This window comes from Gossypium hirsutum, chromosome A03 (genome assembly GCF_007990345.1).
Source record: "Gossypium hirsutum isolate 1008001.06 chromosome A03, Gossypium_hirsutum_v2.1, whole genome shotgun sequence".
Taxonomy (NCBI): domain Eukaryota; kingdom Viridiplantae; phylum Streptophyta; class Magnoliopsida; order Malvales; family Malvaceae; genus Gossypium; species Gossypium hirsutum.
In genome coordinates, this window is record NC_053426.1 from 29,610,252 (window position 1) to 29,631,077 (window position 20,826).

At 38.2% G+C, this 20,826-nt stretch overlaps 1 non-coding gene across 1 annotated transcript; it reads left to right on the forward strand.

Moving 5' to 3' along the window:
- The first annotated feature begins 13,251 nt into the window (after positions 1–13,251).
- On the forward strand, positions 13,252–17,936 carry LOC107941559 (2-oxoglutarate and iron-dependent oxygenase domain-containing protein CP2). The gene is made up of 9 exons (XR_005923105.1): positions 13,252–14,051; positions 14,358–14,405; positions 14,516–14,692; positions 14,789–14,939; positions 15,058–15,144; positions 15,523–15,647; positions 16,147–16,265; positions 17,428–17,538; positions 17,607–17,936. It is a non-coding gene; the product is annotated as a 2-oxoglutarate and iron-dependent oxygenase domain-containing protein CP2 (transcript).
- Positions 17,937–20,826: the final 2,890 nt, after the last annotated feature.

Here is a 20,826-nt window from a genome sequence, read left to right on the forward strand (position 1 = left end):
TGGCATGTATAGGACACCCCTTTTTGTTATTAGTCAAGTACTTTGGTGTTGTATATATTTGGATAGCCATGCGAAAATGGCTTATATATATTTTGAGCATAATGTTATAATCATCTTGAATGTATATGTTCATTAAGAGGCATGGAAATGTTTGGCAACGATTAGCCATTAGAATGGTTCATCATGATTATATTTTGGGCTATATATGCTAAAGGGCTAGTTGAATCATGGGAACTATGAAATAGGTAAAGTCTACCTTAAAGGCAGATGCGGACAGCAGCAGTGATGTAGATTTGAAAAATCACTACAAATAGTAGGAATGGAATTAAATAGTGAATAAATTATGTAATCAAGCCTTGATGAATCTACTTTCACATGGAAGAAATGAAACGATCATATGAGTAGTATGTTAAGAGATATTTAGGTTTTCGCGAAATAGGGCTAGAACGGTTTTGGATTCCCTATTCCGACTTTGGAAATTCATTATAAATTAACCAGAGACATTTAGAAGTCATGCCATATATGTATAGATTCATTTTTGAGTCTAGTTTCTATAGAAACAAACGGCATCAGTATTGAAGCTCTGTACAGGGAGATATCCAAGTCGTAATGCATGAAGGTCAGTGTAGTCGAACCCTGAAACAGGGGAGACTTTAACTAATAAACTGTACTAATTGGCTTGACCAAAAATTCTAGAAAACAATTTGTTGATGGATATATGAGTCTAGTTTCAGGAAAAATTTACAGAACTGGTTTTCGAGCTTTGGAACTCGAGATATGATTTTTAAGGTGACAGTGACGCAGTTAGCCAGCTCGTCTGGAAATTTAAAATGGACTGTACAAATAAGTGAGTTAAGTCTACGAACCCCTCGTGTCTGACTCCGGCAACGGTCTCGGGTACGGGGTGTTACAAGTACCCAAAATAACAGTTTGATAGTGTGATACGATCTCCGACGATCTCCAACTCGAGCTAGCTTGGTGACACTATAAAACATGGAAAATAAAACGGAGTAAGCTATATAGCTTAGTAAGCTCGTATGAAAGAAATAAACAAACCTTATCATACATTAACATGCAAGTAATATAACATAAGATGACATAATTTACCATAATCTCATGCTCATAATTCACTTCCACCACAACTTAACTTGAAGTTGTCATTTCACGAATTAATAATCATAAGCTTTGAGTACATACCTGTACCATCTCGTAATAATTTCATACTTAGTTTTATCACTGTCATACCCAATGAACCACTCGGAATAATAATATCGGATACACGGGAAACCTTGCACACAAGGTGCCACATATGTAGCTATTGCTACCTTTATCTCATAACACATATGTGCTCGCCCTCGAGCTATCAAAGGGCCTGCTCACATAAGTTGTCAGTGAGACGTAGCTACACGGTGCTGCTTACACAAGCTATCAAGTAACCGCAACATATGCCGGTATACTCAGCCACTGGTAGGACGTACATGACCAGCACATAGAATCACATAACATAAAACCCTAGTGATATGTCACTTGTATCCTAATCTATTCCTAATGATTGATTGAGATTTCTCGCTTGCCAAAACGTCGTCGAACGTGTCCGTAAGGTTGATTACACAATTCATGCATAAATTAAAGCATTTAAAACACATTTAAAGTAAGTGTAACACCCCGAACCCGAGACCGACACCGGAGTCGGACACGAGATGTTAACAAACTTTGAAAAATTTTTCCAGACACTGCCCAGTCTGAGTACTAGTCGCTTCAAAAATCATATCTTGAGTTTCACAACTCAAAAATCAGTTTTGTGATTTTTCCCTGAAACTAGACTCATGTCCCCACCTATGGATTTTTTTTTAGAATTTCTGGTGCGGCCAACTAGTACAGTTTATTAGTCAAAGTCTCCCATGTTACAGGGGTCGACTACACTGACCTTTTCCCATTACGACTGGGATATCTCTCTGCACAGAGCTTCAATACTGATGCCGTTTGTTTCTATGGAAACTAGACTCAGAGAGGAATCCATAAATATATGGTATGACCCCTAATTATCTCTGGTCAATTTATAGTGAATTTCCAAAGGCGGAACAGTGAATCCAGAAACTGTTCTGGCCCTGTTCCACAAGAACTCGAATATCTCTTTCTGTACTGTTCCTATAATTGTTTCGTTACTTCCATATGAAAGTAGATTCATCAAGGTTCGATTACATAATTTATTCACTATTTAATTCCACTCCTACGAATTCTTGTGATTTTTCCAATCCACACCACTGCTGCTATCAGCTTCTGTTTTCAAAGTGAACCTTACCTAATTTGGGGTTTCATGGACCAACTAGGGCCTTGTCATACATAAGCCCACATATGATCATACTTAGCCATTCTAGTGGCTGATCATTTGCTCAACACTTCCATTCCAACATAGTTACATCATGAAACCATCTATACATTCATAAATACGAATGGTCTAATGCCATACTCCACTTCTACAAGCCATCTTCGCATGGCTGTACACTTATACATTTCATAAAGTACTCGAAAGACAACAATGGGTAGTCCTATACATGCCATAACAAAATTCAACCAAAATAGTACCCAAAAGAGCCTTTGATAGTGTGGGCGACTTCGACTTCAAGATCCCGAGTCCGATAGCTGGAGAACCAAAAATCTATAAAACAGAGGAGCAATGTAACGAGTAAGCAATTTATGCTTAGTAAGTTTGAGCAAGGAATTCCAGCATGCACAAAGAATAGCACACATTTAGCTAAACGGAATATTTCATAATACGCAATTTACCGATATCAAACTTGCTTCACAACATTAACAACCATTATGTACATACACAATAAACTAACTTGGCCGAAGGCCGGTAGCTCGTTTATCAACTGAGCGAACATTTATTTGTAAGGGCTCGATTAAATTCAACACATACGTAACATATCCCCATATTGGGATGTTTTTCGAGTATTCGCTGGAATTTTACAGCAAGCTCATTCATTACCAAATCACGTACCTTCGGGATTTAACCGGATATAGCTCCTCGTTCAAATGCCTTCGGGACATAGCCCGGTTTTAGTAACTCACACAATGCCTTCGGGACATAACCCGGATTTAACAACTCGCACGAATGCCTTCGGGACTTAACCCGGATTTAATAACTCGCACGAATGCCTTCGGGACTTAACCCGGATTTAGTATCTCGCACAAAGGCCTTCGGATCTTAATCCGGATATATTCACTTAGCACAAAGCCTTCGGGACTTAGCCCGGACAGCATTCAATTAATCATGCACATCTAACAATAATTCATAGCACATTCATATTTCATTTTCGTTTACGAAACTCAAACACAAGGCACATATTGTCCTTGCACATTCGGCTCAATAGCCACACATAGAGCATGATTTAATCACATCGAAATTTAAGCTCTCTTACTCAAGAACTTACCTCGGGTGTTGTCGAACGATTCCGCTAGCTATTCAACCACTTTTTCCTTCCCTTTATCGGTTTTATTTCCCCTTTGCTCTTGAGCTTAATCAAACAAATAAATTGATTTCATCATTTTAGGCATCAAAAGATGAACACAAGGCACTTAGCCCATATTTATACATTAGACATTAAAGTCTCATACATGCAAAAATCATGCATCAACACCACATATTAGCTAATTTCTTGCCCTTGACCGAATATGCATGTCCATTTTTGGGGTCGATTTCAACACTTAATACACACATGTACACACTAGTAAAGCATCCTCCCCTTTTCATCAATTTAACACATGCATTGCTCATTAACATCCAAAGTTACATTCGGCCTTAGCACACATCTTGCTAGCCGATTCTTCTCCATTTAGCAACCAATGCACATATGTGCTCACACAACAAAAAATGCTAAAAAGGAGGTTCAAGAATCATCAAGCCATCATCACATGCATCATTAACAAGCTTCATATTTTGCATGCAATGGCATTAACACAACCTCCACCTAGGCCGAATCTTAACTCATCCTCATGCCTCATCACCACAACATCAAACATCAACCAAGAATGATTCATCCATGGTCAAGTGCCATTTCCATCACATAGCAAGATTTAGACCATGGGTTAGGTAGAACTCAAGCTAACAACTAAAACATGCATGCCTCTCATGGAACATCATCAAACATACCTTAGCCTAGCTACATGCATGGCCGAATCTCTTCACCTTTCTTCTTCTTTCCTCCTTAAAATTTTTGGCCAAGGATGAACCAAAGGATGAGAAAATTTTTCTTTGTTTTTCTTTCTAGTTTTTGGCAAGCATGAAGATGAGAAAAGGATGAACAAAATTCCCCCTTTCTCTTGTTTAGCTCACGGCAATGGGGGGACAAACACCACACACACATTTTTTTTTCTTTTGTTTTCCATTTCTTTATTACCCATACTCCTTATTTTATTCTTCCACTAACAAAACATGTTTCATGACATGTTTTGCCCATCCTTCCTTGTCATGGCCGGCCACTACTCATTAGGGGGGAATTTGACATGCAAGTCCCCCTTTGTCCACATGCACTAGTAGGTCCTCACACATTGACCTATCACATTTTAGAATTTTCTCACATAAGTCCTATTGACTAAATTCACATGAAATCAACCAAATTGAAGCTTGAAATTTTCACACATTCATAATTACATATTCTACACAATAAGTATCACATTCAAACATTTCGGTGACTACGTTTAGCGGTCCCGAAACCACTTCCCGACTAGGGTCAACTTTGGGCTGTCACAACTCTCCCCCACTTAAGAAATTTTCGTCCCCGAAAATCTTACCGGTAAATAGGTTTGGGTATCGTTCTTTCATCGAGCTCTCGGTCTCCCAAGTAGCTTCCTCGATCCCGAGTTTGAGCCATAACACCTTTACTAGCGGAACTCTTTTGTTTCGCAACTCCTTCACTTCACGAGCTAGGATACGCATCGGTTCTTCTTCATAGCTCATGTCGACTTGAATTTCAACCTCCGATGGGCTAATTATGTGCGATGGATCAGATCGATAGCGTCGAAGCATCGAAACATGAAAGACGTCATGAATCTTTTCAAGCTCCGGGGGCAAAATCAATCTATACGCAACCGGACCAACTCGTTCGGAGATTTCGTACGGCCCAATGAATCTTGGGCTCAACTTGCCCTTACGGCCGAACCTGAGTATCTTTTTCCAAGGTGAAACCTTAAGGAACACTTTGTCTCCCACCTGATACTCGATGTCTTTTCGTTTCAAATCTGCGTACGATTTCTGACGATCCGTGGATACCTTCAGACTTTCACGGATTACCTTTACTTTCTGTTCAGCATCTCTAATCAAATCAACTCCGAAAATTTTGCTTTCACCGAGCTCGGTCCAAAACAATGGTGTACGACATTTACGACCGTACAAAGCCTCATAAGGTGCCATCTTAATACTTGATTGAAAACTATTGTTGTAAGCGAATTCAATCAAAGGTAAATACCGTTCCCATGAACTACTGAACTCGAGGATGCAACATCTCAACATATCCTCAAGTATCTGAATTATCCGCTCGGATTGACCATCGGTTTGGGGGTGAAAAGCAGTGCTAAAATGCAGCTTAGTACCCAGAGCTTCTTGCAATTTCTTCCAAAATCGTGAGGTGAATCTCGGATCTTTATCCGACACGATAGAAACAGGTACCCCGTGTAATCTCACAATTTGATAAACGTACAATTCAGCTAGTTTATCCAATGAAAAATCCGTACGTACGGGGATGAAATGAGCCGACTTAGTCAGTCTATCAACAATAACCCATATCGCAACCCTCTTACTTGCTGACAAGGGCAGTCCGGACACAAAGTCCATTGTGACTCGATCCCATTTCCACTCGGGTATCATGATCGGCTGGAGTAATCCTGAAAGCACTTGATGTTCCGCTTTCACTTGTTGACATATTAAACATCTCGAAACAAAGTCGGAGATGTCCCGTTTCATACCATGCCACCAAAATTGACGTTTCAAATCGTTGTACATTTTCGTACTCCCCGGGTGAATTGACATTCGGCTACAATGGGCTTCGTTCAGAATCATCGAAATGAGTTCTGAATTCCTTGGAACACACAAACGATTTCTGATCCTCAAACAATCATCATCATCAATTTGAAACTCCGATTCCTCGTTCGGAAAACACTTAGCCCGTTTTGCAACCAATTCATCATCGACTTTCTGAGCTTCACGAATTTGGTGAGTCAATAATGGTTTAGCTTTTAATTCAGCTACTAACACACTGTCTGGTAGAACAGACAAATGCACGTTCATCGCTCGTAAAGCAAACAATGACTTCCGGCTTAAGGCGTCCGCAACCACGTTAGCCTTTCCCGGGTGGTAATCAATGACAAGCTCGTAATCTTTCAACAACTCAAGCCAACGTCTTTGTCGCAGATTCAAGTCTCGTTGAGTCATCAAATATTTGAGACTTTTGTGATCCGAAAATACATGGCACTTCTCACCAAACAGATAATGTCGCCATATTTTTAAAGCAAACACGATGGCAGCTAGTTCGAGATCATGGGTCGGATAATTCCTCTCGTGTGGCTTCAATTGTCTCGACGCATAGGCCACGACTCGACCTTCTTGCATCAATACGCAACCCAACCCAAGTAGGGACGCGTCACTATAAATGACAAACTCTTTACCTGATTCGGGTTGCACCAAAATTGGAGCTTCAGTCAAATGAGTTTTCAGTTGGTTGAAACTTTTCTGACATTTCTCCGTCCACTCGAACTTAACATCCTTTTGAAGTAGCTTCGTCATTGGTGTGGCTATCATCGAGAAACCTTTCACAAATCGTCGGTAATAACCGGCGAGCCCCAAAAAGCTCCGAACTTCAGTAATATTTCTCGGAGGTTTCCAGTCAAGTATGGCTGAAATTTTGTTCGGGTCAACTCGAATACCCGACGCGGATACCACATGACCCAAGAAGCTAACCTCTCTTAACCAGAACTCACACTTACTGAACTTAGCATATAACTGCTTATCCCGCAAAATTTGCAGCACTAGCCTCAGATGCCCAGCATGTTCGGTCTCATCTCTTGAATAGACCAAAATGTCATCAATGAACACAACTACGAACTGATCCAAATACGGTCTGAAGATCCGATTCATCAAATCCATAAATACCGCAGGGGCATTAGTGAGCCCAAACGGCATCACTAAGAATTCGTAGTGACCATATCTCGTTCTGAAGGCAGTTTTGGGAATATCTGGATCTCGAATTCGCAACTGATAATAGCCCGATCTCAAATCTATTTTTGAGAACACTGAGGCTCCCTTCAGTTGGTCGAACAAATCATCGATGCACGGCAACGGATATTTGTTCTTTATCGTCACTTTATTCAGCTGACGATAGTCAATGCACAACCTCATGGTTCCGTCCTTCTTTTTCACGAACAATACTGGTGCACCCCAAGGTGAGAAACTTGGTCGAGCGAAACCTCTATCCGTCAGTTCTTGCAACTGAGCTTTCAACTCCTTTAACTCAGTTGGTGCCATACGATACGGAGCTATCGAAATCGGCGTAGTCCCAGGTACAAGCTCAATACCAAACTCTACCTCCCGAACAGGTGGTAAACCCGGTAATTCTTCCGGAAAAACATCCGGGTATTCACAAACCACCGGCACAGATTCGGGTTTCTTTTCTAATTCTTTGTCATCAAGCACATATGCAAGGTATGCTTCGCACCCTTTTCTTACATATTTCTGTGCCAACATTGCTGATATTACAGCTGGCATCCCCTCCAAGTCCGCAGACTCAATTCGGACTACTTCGTTATTTGCGCACCTCAAATCAATACTCTTGCTCTTGCAATTCACAATCGCATCATGCGCGGTCAACCAATCCAACCCAAGGATAACATCAAATTCATCAAACGGCAAAAGCATCAAGTCCGCTGGAAAACAGGAACCTCGAATTTCCAGGGGACATTTCTTACACACTTTGTCGACAAGCACGTAACGACCCAAGGGATTTGACACCCGAATTACGAACTCAGTAGACTCAATAGGTAAAGTCTTACTGGATGCTAAGGTTTCACATATGTAAGAATGAGTAGAACCGGGGTCAATCAAAGCAATTACATTAGTATCAAAGAGGGTGAATGTACCGGTAATAACATCAGGCGAAGAAGCATCCTCGCGGGCACGTATAGCATAAGCTCTAGCAGGCGCACGGGCTTCGGATCTGGTTATATCATCTCTAGATCCTCTCTGACCACCACCAGCATTGCCCATATTTCCAGATGGTCTACCTCGAGCAGTGGTAGCACCCGGTCTCCCACTCTGATTTGCATTCTGTCCCGACAACCTCGGGCAATCTTTAATGAAGTGGTCCACTGATCCGCATTTGTAACAGAAGCGGTCAGGAAATCTACAACTCCCCGAATGCCATTTACCGCAATATCGGTATTTCGTCCTGTCTCGACGTTCATTCCCAACACTGGCGACCGAAGTGCCTCGTGTACCCACGGGGGGTCGATCACGATCTCGTCCAAAAAGGCCCGAAGTGCCTCTAAACTGGCCCGCATCATCTCGAAATCTCTTCGATGTCTGTTGAAGAGACCTCCCCGAGGATGTTTTACGAAACTCTCCAGTTCCCTCATCAACTCTTTGCTTTTCTTTTCTAAGCTCTTCGGCTTTACAAGCTCGTTCAACAAGTACCACGAACTCTTGTATTTCAAGAACGCCAACGAACATTTTTATATCTTCATTCAGCCCATCCTCGAAGCGTTTACACATAACAGCTTCGGACGAAACACATTCCCGAGCGTATTTGCTAAGTCTAACAAATTTTCGCTCGTAATCAGTAACCGACATGGAGCCTTGCTTAAGCTCAAGAAATTCCTTCCGTTTTTGATCAACAAATCTCTGACTGATATACTTTTTCCGAAACTCAGTTTGGAAAAACTCCCAAGTTACTTGCTCTCGGGGCACAATAGAAGTCAGAGTACTCCACCAATAGTAGGCAGAATCACGTAGCAAGGAGATAGCACACTTTAGGCATTCATCGGGTGTACAAGATAGCTCATCGAGTACCCGGATAGTGTTGTCCAGCCAAAATTCAGCTTGCTCGGCATCATCGCTATCCATAGCCTTAAATTCAGTAGCCCCATGTTTTCGGATTCTGTCAACTGGGGCTTATGTGACCTTATTTGGTCCGTTACCGGCGGTATTGTAGGTGCGGGGGTAGTATTTGTTCGGGAATGGAGGTTGTGGAACAGCCATATTAGTTCGAATGTATTGGTTAAACCAATCATTCATCACGCTATAGAATGCTTGTCTAGCTTCATCATTCTGATTACTAGCATTAGGTTGAGAGTTTGCCGGCACTGTCCCTTGTGCGGGAGCAGGCGCTACACTCTCAAGATCATCAGCTACCTCTCGGTCACGATCGGGATCCATTACTATAAATAAACACATTTACAATTGTCGGAAATCACCACACTATCAAGTAATCACATAAAATGGCATGTATAGCTAGACCCAAAACATTACGGTAGTCCTAGAATCGACTAAACCGTAGCTCTGATACCAATAAAATGTAACACCCCGAACCCGAGACCGACACCGGAGTCGGACACGAGATGTTAACAAACTTTGAAAAATTTTTCCAGACACTGCCCAGTCTGAGTACTAGTCGCTTCAAAAATCATATCTTGAGTTTCACAACTCAAAAATCAGTTTTGTGATTTTTCCCTGAAACTAGACTCATGTCCCCACCTATGGATTTTTTTTAGAATTTCTGGTGCGGCCAACTAGTACAGTTTATTAGTCAAAGTCTCCCATGTTACAGGGGTCGACTACACTGACCTTTTCCCATTACGACTGGGATATCTCTCTGCACAGAGCTTCAATACTGATGCCGTTTGTTTCTATGGAAACTAGACTCAGAGAGGAATCCATAAATATATGGTATGACCCCTAATTATCTCTGGTCAATTTATAGTGAATTTCCAAAGGCGGAACAGTGAATCCAGAAACTGTTCTGGCCCTGTTCCACAAGAACTCGAATATCTCTTTCTGTACTGTTCCTATAATTGTTTCGTTACTTCCATATGAAAGTAGATTCATCAAGGTTCGATTACATAATTTATTCACTATTTAATTCCACTCCTACGAATTCTTGTGATTTTTCCAATCCACACCACTGCTGCTATCAGCTTCTGTTTTCAAAGTGAACCTTACCTAATTTGGGGTTTCATGGACCAACTAGGGCCTTGTCATACATAAGCCCACATATGATCATACTTAGCCATTCTAGTGGCTGATCATTTGCTCAACACTTCCATTCCAACATAGTTACATCATGAAACCATCTATACATTCATAAATACGAATGGTCTAATGCCATACTCCACTTCTACAAGCCATCTTCGCATGGCTGTACACTTATACATTTCATAAAGTACTCGAAAGACAACAATGGGTAGTCCTATACATGCCATAACAAAATTCAACCAAAATAGTACCCAAAAGAGCCTTTGATAGTGTGGGCGACTTCGACTTCAAGATCCCGAGTCCGATAGCTGGAGAACCAAAAATCTATAAAACAGAGGAGCAATGTAACGAGTAAGCAATTTATGCTTAGTAAGTTTGAGCAAGGAATTCCAGCATGCACAAAGAATAGCACACATTTAGCTAAACGGAATATTTCATAATACGCAATTTACCGATATCAAACTTGCTTCACAACATTAACAACCATTATGTACATACACAATAAACTAACTTGGCCGAAGGCCGGTAGCTCGTTTATCAACTGAGCGAACATTTATTTGTAAGGGCTCGATTAAATTCAACACATACGTAACATATCCCCATATTGGGATGTTTTTCGAGTATTCGCTGGAATTTTACAGCAAGCTCATTCATTACCAAATCACGTACCTTCGGGATTTAACCGGATATAGCTCCTCGTTCAAATGCCTTCGGGACATAGCCCGGTTTTAGTAACTCACACAATGCCTTCGGGACATAACCCGGATTTAACAACTCGCACGAATGCCTTCGGGACTTAACCCGGATTTAATAACTCGCACGAATGCCTTCGGGACTTAACCCGGATTTAGTATCTCGCACAAAGGCCTTCGGATCTTAATCCGGATATATTCACTTAGCACAAAGCCTTCGGGACTTAGCCCGGACAGCATTCAATTAATCATGCACATCTAACAATAATTCATAGCACATTCATATTTCATTTTCGTTTACGAAACTCAAACACAAGGCACATATTGTCCTTGCACATTCGGCTCAATAGCCACACATAGAGCATGATTTAATCACATCGAAATTTAAGCTCTCTTACTCAAGAACTTACCTCGGGTGTTGTCGAACGATTCCGCTAGCTATTCAACCACTTTTTCCTTCCCTTTATCGGTTTTATTTCCCCTTTGCTCTTGAGCTTAATCAAACAAATAAATTGATTTCATCATTTTAGGCATCAAAAGATGAACACAAGGCACTTAGCCCATATTTATACATTAGACATTAAAGTCTCATACATGCAAAAATCATGCATCAACACCACATATTAGCTAATTTCTTGCCCTTGACCGAATATGCATGTCCATTTTTGGGGTCGATTTCAACACTTAATACACACATGTACACACTAGTAAAGCATCCTCCCCTTTTCATCAATTTAACACATGCATTGCTCATTAACATCCAAAGTTACATTCGGCCTTAGCACACATCTTGCTAGCCGATTCTTCTCCATTTAGCAACCAATGCACATATGTGCTCACACAACAAAAATGCTAAAAGGAGGTTCAAGAATCATCAAGCCATCATCACATGCATCATTAACAAGCTTCATATTTTGCATGCAATGGCATTAACACAACCTCCACCTAGGCCGAATCTTAACTCATCCTCATGCCTCATCACCACAACATCAAACATCAACCAGAATGATTCATCCATGGTCAAGTGCCATTTCCATCACATAGCAAGATTTAGACCATGGGTTAGGTAGAACTCAAGCTAACAACTAAACATGCATGCCTCTCATGGAACATCATCAAACATACCTTAGCCTAGCTACATGCATGGCCGAATCTCTTCACCTTTCTTCTTCTTTCCTCCTTAAAATTTTGGCCAAGGATGAACCAAGGATGAGAAATTTTCTTTGTTTTTCTTTCTAGTTTTGGCAAGCATGAAGATAAAAATGAACAATCCCCTTTTCTTGTCATACCCATAACCACTCGTATTATCATACCAATTCCACACAAAACATGTTCATGACATTTTGCCCATCCTTCCTTGTCATGGCCGCCACTATCATTAGGGGGAATTGACATGCAAGTCCCCTTTGTCCACAGCACTAGTAGTCCTCAACATTGACCTATCACATTTAGAATTCTCACATAAGTCCTATGACTAAATCACATAAATCAACCAAATGAAGCTTGAAATTTCACACATTCATAATTACATATTCTACACAATAAGTATCACATTCAAACATTCGGTGACTCGTTAGCGGTCCGAAACCATTCCGATAGGTAACTTGGCTGTCACAGTAAGCTTATTTAACATTCGAACTTACCTCGGTTCCAAAAACGACCAAAGAGGTCTATTCGTCAATTACTTTGGTTTTCCCCCGATCTAGACCCGAACTTCATTTTTCTTAATCTATAATACCACATTTAACTTATTTAATCATCACATTATTCAATTCAGCCCAGAAACACATTATGGAAAATTTACATTTTTACCCCTAACTTTTCAACTTTTTACAATTTAGTCCCTACGCTCGTAAAATGAATTTCATTCAATTTCATCACAACCCAAGCGTAGCCGATTGTGTTATTTGTACTCATAACAGCCCATATTTTTCATTTATTCACACTTTTCTATACATTTTATAGACTTTTATAAATAAGTCCCTATTTAACATTTTTATTGAAAATCACTTTACAAAAGTCGTTGAAAGTCCCTATTTTCATTTTGTTCAACTTTTTTCTTTGATCGTATTGACATGTGACACTCTTTAATCCCGTTAATCCTATGTCAATTTCAAAGAAAAGTTAATCCCGTTAGACCACATTGCCAACCTGATAAACAGAAAAAAAAAGTATAAGTACCACATTGGAAAAATTGAAACTACAGGTACCACATTAAATTTTTTGTTAAAATATAGGGAATATGTTGCCATTATCCCACAAGTTTACAATGAAAGAAGCATCCTAGATATTGAAGTGCATAAAAAATAGAAAAATATTAAGGTAAAGCCCAAACTCCTGAAATACCCTCCAACTCGGAAGTCGGAAGTTCGCCTGCCTGGCTGCCTATCACAAATCCAAAAAACCCTAACTCTAAAAGTCTCCTAAAAGCTAATTCCGGCTTTCAGCCGTTTCCTTTTATCTGTTCTATCTCTTTCTTTTATTTGTTTCTTTAAATACCCACTGTTAGTCTTTTTTTCAATCTTGCGTTCTTTCGTTTTTCTTTTTTTGGTAGAAATGGTTGGAAAATGAGTTTTTTTAACCTCTGTTAGTTTTTGAATTGATTTTCTTTCTTCTATTTGTTTGAAAGTGTTTGAATTGAATTTTTTCCCTGCTTGTTTGAATTTACAAAAACTGCTACGGTTAGTGTTTGAATTGAATTTCTTTCCCTGTTTGTTTGGATAGAAAATTTCTTTTTGTTTTTCCTGTTTGGCTCGTTAAACGAGCCGATTCCGCCTTCACCCAAATCTTGAAAAAGAATATAAAAAAGGAAAATTATGTCTTTAGAAGTGTCTAGGAAAGAGAACGAACAGCCAACGCCACCAACAGGTGGTCATAACGGAAACGGCATGGCGGTGTTGCAGAGCATGGCGACGACGCACCGGTTACGGCTGAACCCTAACACGGAGCACAAGCCGGAAAGCTACGAGGGTTTGCATTTGGAGTTCAGTCCGCTTCTGTTCAGCTCCCTGGAACGTTACTTGCCTCCCCCGATGCTCTCCCTCTCTCGTGACTCCAAGCTCCATTACATGCGCGATATTATTCTTCGTTACTCTCCTGAAGGCGAACGTACTCGCGTAAGCTTCCCCTCTCATTTTTTACTACCTTTATTTTTGCTTCATATTGGTACATGTTTGTTTCAGGTCCTGATTCTTTTTCCTTTAAAATGTAACGCCGTTGCTTATGTTGTTATGAAATTATATATATGTTACTACGTTATGGAAGGTGAAGATCTGATGAACTTTTATAATACAATGCAGTACGGGGAATATATTTATTATTTTAAAATTTTTATCTCTGGAAATCGAAAATGATTTGCCTGGAACAGATTTTAAATTAAGCGATGCTGGCTTTAACAACATTCTTTTATTGAGTGTTAACAGGTTCAAAAGCAGCGAGAATACAGGCAAAAGATTATATCACACTATCAGGTATTGTTTTAAAAATTGATTTATGTCTGGAATATATTGTAGTTTGTTGTTTCATCTTCATAAGCCTTATATATGTATGTATGCCTGTTAACTTTACTCTCATTTTGCAGCCTCTACAAAGGGAACTGTATGCCATGCATGCCTCAAACTTCTTTGCGCCCTCATTTCTCAAAGCAATTAATGAGAATAAAGGGGAAAGTTTTAGAAGTATAATGGCTGAACCTACTCAAGGAGTTTTTACATTTGAAATGCTTCAGCCCCATTTCTGTGAATTGTTGTTATCTGAGGTTACACCAATGCCGCCTTCTCTTTTTTTAAATTCTACTTTTAACTTCTTTGTTTTTTAGTTTTCATATTTTTCTTATCAGGTTCTGATTGCTTAGGTAGAAAACTTCGAAAAATGGGTCCACGAGACAAAATTCAGAATCATGCGACCGAACACAATGAACAAATTTGGTGCTGTTTTAGATGACTTTGGTCTGGAAACCATGCTTGGCAAGTTGATGGAGGACTTTATCCGACCTATATCCAAAGGTATTTAATTTTCCATCATGAGATTGAAAAAGCATGCAACTATATATATATATGCATATTGAGAGTTAAAGCCTAGAAATATGTTTTCTTTTAATTATTTTTGGAAAATGATCTGCAGTTTTCTTTTCTGATGTGGGTGGATCTACTCTGGATTCTCATCATGGTTTTGTTGTTGAATATGGAGTTAACAGGGATGTTGAGCTTGGTAGGTTCTAACTTCTATGTTCAATTTTCAATTAAATCCATTCTATTAGGCTCTGAATGATAAAGTTTATATTTTATAATGTAAGCTGTGCTATTTATAACCTTGGGAGATTAAAGCATTAGCTACAATAGATGAAAACTGATGATTCTTTCGATTCTATAATATGAGTCTTCAGAAGGTATTGCACATTATAATTTTCTGAATTTCTCTTTGTAATGCTTTCTTATTACGTTATTCCTTATTAAATTATGGCATTGGCTGTTTTGATTCTTCTTCTATTAGTCTACCTATCACATATTTGCAGCTTGAGCTTTTTCAGTTTAAAATCTTCTTCTTAAATTTGTAGCTTCACAAACTTCTGTAGCTCTGTGCTTGTAGGTTTTCATGTAGATGATTCAGAAGTCACCTTAAATGTTTGCTTGGGTAAACAATTTTCCGGTGGGGACTTGTTCTTCCGAGGTGTTCGGTGTGATAAACATGTCAATACAGAAACCCAGTCAGATGTATGCTAATCCTTCTGATTAATTTTTCCTTTTTACTGTTCATTTTAAGACACAAGAATTTTAACTTTTCTTTGGCTTAATTATTCAGCTATAATAGCTGCATGTTTTACAAAGCATTAGGATCAAGTTTATTTTCAGTTTGATAAAAAATTATCTGTAGTAGCAAGTCAACAAGAACCACACCATCTCAGACACGCTGCTACCACTCCCCTCCCTTTATTTAGTTATTTGTACAAGTTTCTAGCGAGAAATCATGGGAATATCAAGATAGCCTATTATGCTTCTTTGGACCTTCCTCGTATAAATGAACACAGGAAATGATTGTGATGTCCCATTCATTTTGAAATTTTCTGGACAACATGGGTAGGCGTGGTATTTAAATTGGTTAGCAGATATTGGTTCATTGAGGAGAAGATAAAAACCATCTACTTTTCTGCTGTTAATTTGTCATTGTAACAAAACGAGCACTTAACATGTTCTCTTTTTTTGTGCATTATAGGAAATTTTGGATTATTCTCATGTTCCAGGACGGGCAGTTCTTCATCGCGGGCGCCATAGGCATGGTGCAAGAGCCACAACATCTGGTCATCGGGTCAACTTACTTTTGTGGTGCAGAAGGTGTATTTCTCTTGCACATTATTATGAATGCACCAAAGTATAATAACTAGGCCTGTCTATCAGGCATGTCAGGTTGATTTTGGATAGGGTCAATTCACGTTTAAGAATTTTCAAGATATTTTGGTTCAGGTTAGTTTTGGGTTTGGGTAAATTTTGCATTTGGGTCATTCGGGTTAGAGGTCTGGGTTTTTTGGGCTGGGCCATTACAGGTTTGAATCAATTCAGGTTCCAGGCATTTCAGGATTGCGTTGTTTCTGGTTTAAGTCATTTTGGGTTTGAATCATTTTCAGGTTCAGGTTGGACGGATTTGGGTTGTTGATTTTTATGGTTAAATTGGGTTGGGTTTGGTTGATTGGTTCAGATTTTCGAGTTAGTAACAGAAATGACAGGTTTAATAATGATCTTCTAAAGGGATAACTAATCATGTCAGGCTTTCTTAAAGTTGATATGTAGCAAGTTGGAAAGAAACTTAGTCATTCTTTTGCGTTTAAATATCTTAATTTAGTATTTTATACTGAAATGTGAAGAACAATGTCAAAAAAATTCTTAGGGAATCCAAAGTATTTAGAACATTAATGTATTTGTTGGACTAAATTTAGAATCTAGACTTGTTTTTGGACTTAAAATACTATAAAAAATAAGTGGATGACTGGAAATTTAATTTAGATGGCACATGCATCCTTGGAGAATGGTGCGGCTGAAATATCTATGTTCTTGTTTTATGTATTTGGTACAAATCTAAGTTGATGGAAACAAAATTGTAGTGTTGGAGCTGTTTAGGACTTATTTTCCATATTCCCTTAAATATGCATCAGTGAAGGTTTTGTTCCAAAATAGCTTGGAGTGCATTGTCCTTGCATTGTTTGAAACTAGTCAAGGAAGTCTAATGAGATGAAATCGTCTTGTATTTAACTTTGTTAATTGCTTAGTTCCTTTGTTGTTACTATCAACTTTGAACTTTCTGTTAGATGATTACTAGAGCTGTTCAATGTTTTAAAGCATGTGATGCACTAATTTTTCCTAGTTGTGTAACTATTGGGGTTCATGTCGGTCTGATTGCCCTGAATTGTAATTTGTGTGGATTGTGGATGTATGAGTTTTAGAATTGGGCCATTTCTTTTTCTGGCCAACCATTTAAACAGCATGCAAAATTTTCTTCCAGTTCGGTCTTCCGTGAGCTGAGGAAATATCAGAAAGATTTCTCAAGCTGGTGTGGAGAGTGCCAACGTGAGAAAAAGGAAAGACAGGAGTCTCAATTGCCGCTACCAAACAGGTATAAAAAATTTCATCAGTTGCTTTTGTATGGAAATAATATGTAATTTTGACTTCAACTTTAATCAGGAATTACTGAAGAGGGAAGGGAAACCTGCGACTTGAACTCAGTTTTTGGTACCAGTTATTTTGTAAAATAGTTGGGAGTCGTGGCATTGTTATAAAGAACAAGCAATGTTCATTGTAATGTTGTTAGCGAGGCCCATTGCCAAGTTGGGATATGGTAAAGATGATCATGTGTGTCTGTCTTCATTGTACGTCAATGCTGTACATATGCATCTTGAACTTGAACTATATAAGTGTGTTTCGCCAGTCTGTCTGCAAATTGAACCTGCAATTTGTTCTGAACATTCCAAATTACCCAATCATTAGGGAAAGAATTGAAAAGCTTATGGCTTACATTGTTTCTCACCACTTTGTTCCACGAAGCTTTAGCAGCCTGGCAATCTGTAAGTATTTGTAATAACAGTTGCAGAAGTAGTATCGCAAACCGGACAAGCATCACTTTCTGTTAGAGTAACAGTGACCCAAAGTAAATGTTGGACTCGTTTTGGACCTTGATGGTGCCAAATTACTATCCCTTTAACATCACGAGGGTCCCAGGCATCCTTGGTGAGTGAAGCATAAGTGTCTAGATTTTAAGCTATAACCCTTCCGAATCCAGCGCCAGGTACAAAGATCAGGACCTATTAAATTATAAGGGGGTTTGGTAAAGCGGCAATTCACATTAGTACCGGAGTTTCAAGGCAATGAACAAACTTAGCCCTATTCCTCTTACCAATATCGTTCAGCTATTTTCGGGATCTAAATGTCCATCCAAAACCTTATCTTCTCCCCGTTGTCGATAGATCAACATACTCTCTTAAAGTAGCCCAAATTTTATCTAAAGAGAGCCCAACAAAAGAGCAATTCTTACTTGAGATATCCGACGGGCATTTCTCTTTGACTGTATGCTTTGGCCTTAGGATTTGTAAAAACATATTATGGTCCTTTAGACCTCCAAACCCAATATTTTTATGCAGAGTCTAAGCTGAAAATTATAAGTAAGACTTTGTTTCCAAGAACTTCCAAGAAATTTATCTTGAAGACTTGTGCTTGGAAGATCATGATTCAAGAGGGACTTGATTAATTAATTTAATTATGTATTTTGTTACTAAAATAAGAAGATGTCTTAAATTTTTTTTGTTGCCTTAAATATATAATTTACTAATTAATAATTAATTTTTAGGAAGTATGTATCAAGTATGACTCTAATTCAATACATTTTAAAGGAGATTTACTTTAGATATTTTATTTTGCCAATTTAGGAGTTAATTTATTCATGTAGGAGTTTCTTGTTAATCAAGAAACCTTCGAGAATTTTGTAACAAGTCCGGTTGTTGTTGTTGGAGCGTAAAGATCAATTATGAGATGATTTTGATAATATATTTATTTACCTTGTTTATTAATAAAGTCATTGATATTATCATTTTCAATCTTTATTCTTATGTATTAACTAAATTGATTAATGATAATGTCTTGAAAATAATGATTATTCTTAAATTGTCATCAGTTGAGTATTATTGTGGGTTGAGATAATAATACATTGAAAGTAATGTGATTGATTGATGATAATATGTCAAAAGAATGGGTATGGTTAACATAACATTGTACTTACTAATCCACCATGAGAATGCTTATTAGATTATTTTGTAATAGCTTTTTTGGGTAAACTACAACCAAGGCTACTCTAAAATAAGATTCTCCTATTTTGGTCATTTTAATGTCTTTTTCAATTTAGCCACTCTTAATTAAGATAATAATTCGAACTAGTCACTATCATTAATAAACTATCAAATTACTGATGTGACACATCAGCCAATTGAATAACGACACGTAGTATTATTTTTTTTACTTTTGACTAAAGCTTGAAGATCTCTTTATAATTATTCCAAAACACTTTCTTTTTTTCTTTCTCTTCTCTCTTGTTGCTAACTTAAGTTGCTTGTTTGCTTAAAATAACAAATGCAATGGAAGTATTAGACTATAATGGCCACTACGACTTGACATTATGAAAAATTGAGCAAATAAAATAGAAATAACATCAAGGTTTGTTTTCGCAGTTTGGTTTTTCTACGTCTACCGAGTCTAGCTTGAATTTATCTTTTATCATGAATACAACAAATGATTCACACTTTGTTACTCCCCAAGTATAGAGATCTCACCTTTGCACCTAAAGAGTAGAACACTCATCTCCAAATTCTCCCCTTTAGAACTTGGGAAGTAAACACTCAAGAATGTTTAAAATTTAATTTACACTCTCTCACAAGATAGTTCCACACCGGACAAATTAGAAATCACTCAATAAGCTCTTATAAAAAACCTATAGAAGCCTTAAAAGCAAATATTTGAATTCGTCTTGCTAACATAGAATCTAAGTGAATACAAAGTAACTCATTGAAAATAGTTATTACACCAACGACAATGAAAATAAATCACCCGAAGATATGCTCTCCAAAATCAATAGTAATATCTCGATCACATCTCCACATACCAAAGAGTTAATTGATTCACTCAAATTCAATCCAGCCCAACCCTCAAATGTCAATGATTGGTTTCCATAGATGAATCATCGCATCTTAAAAAACACAACACATTAACAGGTTAAAAGATTATCTTCATTAAATTAACAAACCAAATAAGGTAAGTTTTTAACCACCTCAATGGCAGTTTGCAGTTGGCGCTGTCAAGTGTCATTCGACAACTCTCAACTCATTTTGCTTCAACAATCTACCTTATTGACAATTATATGAACAAAATCAAACAATATGGTTAGCTTGATCTGTTGTAATTTGAAATGTCAAATTAAGCTCTTCATTACACTTAATAAGCTTATTTTCAAGAAAATTAGGTGTCTTTTCTTTTTTTTGTTGATTTTTTAGTTTTTGTTGTTAATAAATTGTTTTTGTATGTTTCTATGCCCTTTCGAGACCCAAATTAGCTAAACAAGTCATGTGGACGTAATGATATAATTGAGTTAGTGTAGGAAGTCAGTAATGGCCCAAAAAAGAAATCATATTTAGAAGGGGGTATCGTGACACTGAGCCATAGAGGTTATGATACCCCTGACAATGTGGTAAAAGCATATGAGCATCCCAAAATAAGCTTTTAAGATATTTATTAAGAGGTCCTTACACTTAAAAAATAATTAAAAATCAGTACACAACTTTTACCCATGAAACTGTCCACCTCATTGCTTCATTCATGCCTGCAATTGAGCATGAATCAAACAACCAACAACCTTCCCTCT